The sequence below is a fragment of the Microtus pennsylvanicus genome, unplaced genomic scaffold (assembly GCF_037038515.1).
Source record: "Microtus pennsylvanicus isolate mMicPen1 unplaced genomic scaffold, mMicPen1.hap1 Scaffold_328, whole genome shotgun sequence".
Lineage (NCBI taxonomy): Eukaryota > Metazoa > Chordata > Mammalia > Rodentia > Cricetidae > Microtus > Microtus pennsylvanicus.
The window spans coordinates 2,392-10,428 of record NW_027460955.1 but is presented as its reverse complement, the minus strand read 5'-3'; the positions used below and the strand labels follow the sequence as shown (position 1 = coordinate 10,428).

The 8,037-nt window shown below is 47.3% G+C and overlaps 1 pseudogene; it reads right to left on the bottom strand.

The window, feature by feature from the left end:
* Nucleotides 1–3,704: 3,704 nt before the first annotated feature.
* Nucleotides 3,705–4,660, bottom strand: LOC142842243 (transcriptional enhancer factor TEF-4 pseudogene; annotated as a pseudogene).
* Nucleotides 4,661–8,037: the final 3,377 nt, after the last annotated feature.

The window sequence follows — 8,037 nt, the reverse complement described above, 5'->3', positions numbered from 1 at the left end:
TTAAAAATAAATCTTTGAGAGTGATATTAACAATATCACAGAATAAAGTTTTAGGCTCCTCTCCGCCACATGCACACACACCAGAAAACTTAACTATTGACAATACATACCAGAACATCTTTTTGAAACCCCTAAGATTTAGAAGCAAGTCTAAAACATAATTGGCAGAAGTGAAGGATAAGAACTAGAACAACAGTCTCACTTAAAGCATGATGTCGCTCCCAATTCACTGAAGTCAGAATAAGGCCAGATAGAATCTCTTCATGACAAGCTCCTGTAGTATGAGGGCAGCAGCGGGCTGCTTCCCGTTGCCCAGCTAGCTTTACCCGAAATAATTACACGGAAACTGTATTCTTTTAAACACTGCTTGGCCCATTAGTTCTAGCCTCTTATTGGCTAATTTTCACATCTTGCTTTAACCCATATTTAATAATCTTTGTAGCACCTCAAAGTATGGCTTACCAGGAAAGATCTTAACCTGTGTCTGTGTCGGGTGGGAGAATCATGGCGACTGCCTGACTCGACTTCTTTTTCCCAGCATTCTGTTCTGTTTACTCCGCCTACCTAATTTTCTGTCCTATTAAAGGGCCAAGGCAGTCTCTTTATTTAACCAATGAAATTAACACAAAACAGAAGACTCTCCCCCATCAAGCTCCTATAAGACAAAAGACAACCAGAGGTAGCCACCTAGCTTCCCTAGCGTTCTAACATAGTTGCTGGAAGGCCCATCCAAGTCTAACTGCACATAGGCCACAAGGAGTAGCAACATGGCTGACTACTTGCAGTAAGACAGAAACCCAAAAAAGGGAAGTTGGGTCCAAGAGTATAAGGACTAGCACGTAAATCTTGATGTCATCTCTCTGTTCCTGCCAGGTTTAGTAGGCAACTAGAAACATCAGTCAACCCCATGCCCACTTTTAAAACTGAGCTGGCTGCCCTCAGAAACACAGCATCAAATGTAACCTGATTCTACATAGATGCTAGTTTATACACACAGCCACAGGGCACACTCCATCAATAATTACCCAGAAAAGAAATGCTCAACTCCCTTGATTACAAACAATCATGGAGACTGGAATTGTTCGATCCAGAAAGTCAAGGAGTAGCTCGACTCATCCAAAATGCCTGCCAATGACACCAGACAAGGAGAGTCCAATACACCTGCATTTTGAAAAAGCACAGTAACTCAATTTCTCCGACCTAACATATCAGACAAATACTAAGCCAAAAGCCCAAACCTACAGCTCCAATTTGACAAAGAAGCAGTACTCAATGTTACATTTCTAAGAAACACAATCTGTGGTAGTTTGATTTAAAATGACCTACATAGGTCGATAGGGAGTGGAACTATTAGGAGGTGTGGCCTTGTTGAAGAAGTGTGTTTCAGTCACTTCCTGCTGCCTGCCAGTCCAGTTTGTGGAACTGGCAGCTCCTTCTCCAGCACCATGCGTCCCTCCATGACAATAACTGACTGTCAGCCAGCCCCAGTTAAGTGGTTTCCTTTAGAAGAGTTGCCATGCTCATGATGTCTCTTCACAGCAATAAAATCCTAAGACAGAAGTTGGCACCAGAAGCGAGCTATTGCTGTGATAGACCTAGCCATGCTTTTGTTTGAAAGAATGTGGACTTTGGGGCTTTGAATCAGAAAAGCAGCTAAATGCGTTAAGTGAGGGCTTAAAGAGCTATCCTAGTAGGACCATGGAAGACAGTAGTGCTGAGTTTCAAAGGAGAAGAACTTTAGCATGTAGCCTAGAGACTGTTCTTGTGATATTTTGGTGAAGACGATGGCTGGTTTTTTACCTTGCTTGAAGAAATCTGTCTGAGACTAAATTGAAGAGTTTTGGATTAGTTGTGTTGGCAGAGGAAATCTCAAAACAGTCTAGTATGAACTCTATCGGTTGTTATTACTTTTCACTCATAATGAAAAGGTGCGAGGGAAAAGCAGAAAATGTACAATCTGAGGAGGAAAGGGGCACCAGGAAGTAGAAGAGAGCTAAATCCTGTGTTCAAGGAGATAAATAGATTTAAAAAATGAAGTGACCCCAGGATAAGAGCCAGTTAAGTTTCCAACTTTTGAAAAGGAACTAAAGACAAGTTTAGAGCTGGCGTGGTGGTGCACACCTTTAATCCCAGCACTGGAAAGAGAGAGGCTGGCAGATCCCCGAGTTTGATGCCAGTCTGGTCTGTAGCACAAGTTTCAGGACAACCAAGCTTAGGCAGTGAAAGACAGAAAGCTGGTGAAGAGTAACTGAACAAGGGGGCATGATTCAGTTTCAGCAAGTAGCAGAATTTGGCAGCTTTGGCCATGTGGTTCTGAGAGTTAAGGATAGAAGAAAGGGGTTATGGAATTTGTCCCTAAGGAAAGCCACTGAGGTAAGGCATGTGTCAGCAATGTCCCTGAATGGAAACCTAGTAGAGAAGCCATTCCATGAAGCTGTGAAGTTGAAGCCTGGATTGTCTTGGAGAATCCAAGATGTTAGAGGTACCAGAATCATGGAGTACCTGCCGAGGAAACCTGCTAACAGGAAGTTGAACCAGCCCAAAAGAAAGAAGTATATTATAGTCAACAGGCCTAGCAGCAAGCAGAAAACCACATAGTACTTGTCTAGTGTCTCCATTATGTTCTCTTCTGGTCTCTGAGTCTCAGGTCCAAAGCTACTGAGTCAGAGCTATCCAAGCATGCGAAATTATCCTGAAATGCCCTAGCACAGTGAGATACTGTAAATTAATGCCTTCACCAGACATTTAGGAATTACCAAGTAGAAGACAAAACAGCTTTTAGGTTGAAGATCACATGAAGGATTCAATTTCCCTGACATAATGCAACTTTCTTGATTAAGAGCACTTAGCTTAATTTCAGATCACTGAGAAAGAAAAGCAACAGCCCAGCATGTTCTGACATGTTTGGAGGCTTGGGAATATTCCACATAGCAAACTTTAGGGCTAGGGTACAGAAGACTAAGTTTTTAGAAGCTGACATCATGGTACCAAGATACTGAAACTGAAAAGTGGCCAGTTTACAAGACCTGGGGAATGTTATCCACTGCTTACAGGGTTTTCAGCTCTGCAGAACAAGGTCTTTTTTTTTTTAATAGCTTTATTCTCCTTCGGAACATTACCATCACTCTTGGGGAAAGGAAGGTGGCAGAGTGGTCTGAGGCTCACTTAAAATAGGGATGAGATTAAGAAGTCCCACCCCACTGCTTGCCCTAGCTGAGATAACACATCTTAACACTGTGTATAAATATCTCCTTATATTAAAAAAAATTCAGGTCCTACTTCATTCTGCCCCCAGGTGGGAAGCCGTTATCTTCAGTCTGTGACATTCCAGATCAGAGAAAGGGGGGGGGGGGGAGGCAGACATGGGGCGGGTGGAAAACAGGAAGGGCACAAGGCAATGAGTAATGTCTCCCACACTGCCCCGCTCCCTTCTGCAGAAGAGCACAGAGGGGCTCTGTAGAACTGAGAGACCAGTGCTCACCTGTCCCCAATCCCTGATGCCCTGTCAAATGCTCCCTATAAGGTCAGCTCATTCAGCTCAACAAGTTTTGGGGTTAACCTCTAATAGGAGCCAGCCCCCCTTGCTCAATCTTGAAATCAGGCCTTTTTATCATGGCCCTCTCTCCAAATGAGGGGTACAGGGAGAGCCAAAGGGTCCTTCCTGGGAAGGCGTGTTCTGAGGACAACCAACAGTGGGGGCCCCATCAGTCCCTGACCAGGAGGTAGATGTGGTCTTGGGCTCTGTGTTCACTGTTGGAGACATCAAAAACGTAGGCAGTGCACAGCAGCAATTCCTGAGTGTCCCTGTTGGTCACCACCTGGAGGAGGGTGAAGTTCTCCAAGACACTGTTCATCATGTAGCATTTGGGCAGCTGCCACAGCTTGTGCAGGAAGTTAACCAGGTACTCACACATGGGGAGCGCATCAGGGGGTACACAAAGCGCCCATCCTCCAGCTGCCACTCCCCCCCCCCCGCTCTGTCTCCACCTTCTCCACCACTTGCTTGCCAAAGGAACAGACCTTGGAGGAGCAGGTAAGTGTCATGAGCTCCCAGCTCTCATACTGGCTGCTCACTCCATAGAAGCAACCGCTGCCTCCACTGGTCCCTGCCTCTTCGCCACTTGGGCCCCAATTCAGGTCCGCCCAGAACTTGACCAGGAAGGATGCATGGGGTGGCCCTCGGTCATACAGCTCCTGGAGGCCACCCTTTTTCTCGGGGAACTTGTCATAGATCTGTTGCACGTCCACACTCTCCGGGGGCGGCGCTCTAGGACTGGGACACTGCTGAATGATATGGACAAACAGATGCCTCTGGACCGAGTCAACTGCGCCCGGTGGTTCCACAAAGGCTGAGAACTCTACCAGCTGCAGGCACACAATGCCCAGGGCCCAAGCCTGCCAGGCTAGGGGAGATGGAGCAGGCAGGCACAGGGGTGAGAGGGCTGGGGGCGGCTCATACCCTGGTAGGTCAGTGGATGGAGGATTCAGTGACACAGAGAATGGTGTCTGGGAAGAATGGCTTCACGTCTGGAATATTCCACGGTGGCCCAGAGTTCCTGGACCAGAACTGGAAAAGCTCAGTGGTCTGAGGGCCAAAAGGACCCAGCTTGGCCTGGAGGGATGGTGCAGAGATGAGCTGTGCCGAAGACATGGTAGCCATCGTCTGGAAGGTCTTGTCCTTGGAGACTTGGTCCTTCAGCTTGGACTGAATTTCTCTCGATTTCCTTCTAGCCAAAACCTGGATGTGACTCAAGACCTGCTTGTGAGTTCTTGTCATCCCTGTCCTCAGTTTGATGTAACGGGCAATGAGTTCATTCTGGCCATACATCTTACCCTCATCTGACAAGATGATCTTGCATCAGCCACACAGAGGGTATATGGCCTGGGCCTCTTGAAAACTCTGCTCAATGTCTGGGCTCCACACACCCTCTGCATTAGGGCCCACATCACCTCCAACACCCTCACTGCCTCTAGTGCCCTCCTCGCTGCCTTCCTCACAGGCCATCCAGGCCCCACCATCATCCAGGGGGGCCCTAGTCCGGTTTCCCCATCTGGGCCTCCCGGCCTGAGCAGGGCCAGAACAAGGTCTTATAAACGCGGCTCTTCCCATAGACACATACATGAAGAATTTAATTTGATCCTTACCTCTCCCCCTGCACAAAAAGCCATTCCAAATGGATCAAAGAGCTCAATGTTAGACATGAAAGTGAGCCTTCTAGAGGACAGATTAGGGAGTGCACTTAAGGCTAGAATAAAGACTTTCTGAATAGGACCCCTCAAGAAGGACCTAGGGTCAATGATTGACAAATGGGTCTTTGTGAAATTAAAAGGCTTCTGTAATGCAAACTGTTAAGCAACTAAAGGGGCAGGCTATTGAGTAGGAAAAAAAAACATCTTTGCCAGCTATACATCTGATAGAAGATTAGTGTCTAAAATATACAAAGAACTCAAGAAACCAAACAAATCCATTTAAAAATAGGGCAATGAACTGAACAGAGTTCTCAAAAGAAGAAATGCATATTGCTAAGAAATCATTAGTGTTAAACATCTTGAACTATCAAATTAATAGAAATTAAAATGGCATTGAGATTTCATTGCACCCCAATCAATGTGGTTATCATCAAGAAAGCAAGTAACAACTGTTGGTGACATTGAGTGGAAAGGGGAACCCTCATTTGCTACTGGTGAGACTGGAAACTAAAGCCACCAGGATGGTAATCAGTGTCAGGGGAGAATCCTCAAAAGGCTATAAATAGATCTACCATATGAGCCAGTTATATTACTCAACAGGTATATACTCAAAGGACTTTATGTCCTACCACAGAAACATTTGTTGGGCCATGTTCGTCACCTCTCTGTTCAAAATAGTTAGGAAATGAAAACAGCCTAGATGTCCAGCAATGGATGGATGGATAATGAAAATGTGACGCATATATACAACTAAATTTTGTTCAGTCATAAAGAAAAACGAACCCATGAACTTTGCGGGTAAATGGATGGAACTGTCTTTTAGAAAATTACTTTGTTAACCCAGACCCAGAAAGATTACTCTCTCGCAATTGGAGCCACAAATCTTTTGACTAGTGTGTTTAACTAGTGTGGAGCACCTGTAGGCCAGGAGACTAGAAATGGGCCCTGGGATGGTGGACCTAGTTTTCATAAAAATCCTAGTTTATGAAAGATACTAATAAAATATAAGTCTGTTGGCTTGCCTTGGATTTGGGGACTGTTAAGTCAAAGACACCAGTTCTGGGATATTCATCTGTATACAGTTCCTAAGACAAGCTCCCATAGGCTGAAAGCCCCTTGAGAACAACAGGCTTACTTTGGACAAAAGCTAGCACAGTCCTGACCCTTCTGGACAGGAAATGTTCAGAACCCCAGAATCTCCTTCAAATGCCAGGGCGGTTTTGTCACTACAGATAACGACTATTTTGAGAATGATGACATGTTTCACTGTGGCTGTGTTATTCAGCATAAAGAATCCAACAAAAGGGCTGGAGAGATGGCTCCGTGGTTAAGAGCATTGCCTGCTCTTCCAAAGGTCCTGAGTTCAATTCCCAGCAACCACATGGTGGCTCACAACCATCTGGAATGAGGTCTGGTGCCCTCTTCTGGCCTGCAGACATACACACAGCCAGAATATTGTATACATAATAAATAAATAAATAAATAAATATTTAAAAAAAAAAAAAGAATCCAACAAAAGGGGATTCCACTCCTGCTCCACAAGCTTAGGAAAGCTCTGGAAAATTCTGAAAGGGCCAGGGTAGCAGGTTGGGTCCGCTCAGTGCTACAAAGTCTTTCCAGCATGCGCAGGGCCACATGCTCTCCCTCCGTGGCTCACCTTTTCTGAGTTGGAATCAAAGGCGGAATTCCAGTACCTCAGCCCATCTCTGAGCTCCACGATGTCCACCACACCATCCCCATTGCGGTCCAGGTCTTCGAAGAGGATCTCATAGGCCAACTGGGTATAGACACTCTGGCAGGCCGCAGAGGGCAGCACGAAGCCCCGCAACCAGCACAGCATGACCCCCGCTGCGGCCGCCACGACCGCTGGGGCCACCGCACAGAGTCGCAGGTCGGCGCCTGGGCCGCGCCAGCAGCAACCGCCTGAGCCCCGAGCGCCACGGTTCTCCCCCCCCACCCCCACCCCACCCCCGGAACCTTGAGAACCGGGAGCGCTGCAGGTGGGAACCTGGACTCCGCGTGCAGGGTGGGAACCTGAACTCCGCGTGCGCGCGCCTCCCTCGCCGGAAGTTGGACGTTGGGGCGCCCGAGGCTGGGACCACCCAGACCTAAAGCCGCCTTGGGAAGAGGTTGTGAGTGTGGAGTCCTGCAAAAGGACGCTAAGGGCAGCACGGTTCCCAGGAAGTGTGGAAAGTGAGTGTAGAAAGTGTCGAGGTGTGAGGGTCGATTCTCCCCTGTGGGCTTCTTCACGAAGAACGATACAGCCCAGCGACACAGGTTGTCAACCTCTTCGAAATAACCGTTATGCGCAGTACCATAGCTGCTGCCTGGCCCTAGGAGCCATGACTGTGTTTGTGGCCATTCGTTCGCTGTTTACTGTTTCTCAGATGCGGAGACTGAGGGAAGCTGCTGTGTTTCGTGGGACTTTCTCCGTTTGGGATCTACTGCCCTAAAGCCACCCCGCACTCCAAGGAAGACCGGCAGGTAGGCATCTGGACTGGGTGGAGACACGCTCTACCTGGTCTGAAGAAGGAAGGGAGGAGCCTGTCCTCATACCTGTCCTCTTCTGCTCTCCCGAAGAAATGATTTCCTATTAACCCATTTCCTCTTCCTTGTTTATCTATTTATTTATTTATTTGGGGTTTTTCGAGACAGGGTTTCTCTGTGTAGCTTTGGAGCCTGTCCTGGCACTAGCTCTATAGACCACGCTGGCCTTGAACTCACAGAGATCCACCTGCCCCTGCCTCCCAAGTACTGGGATTAAAGGCCTGTGCCAATACCGCCTGGCACTCACTTTCTTCTTAAAGAGACTGTGGTCTCGTTCAGCCATTGCCACCACCACCTGCT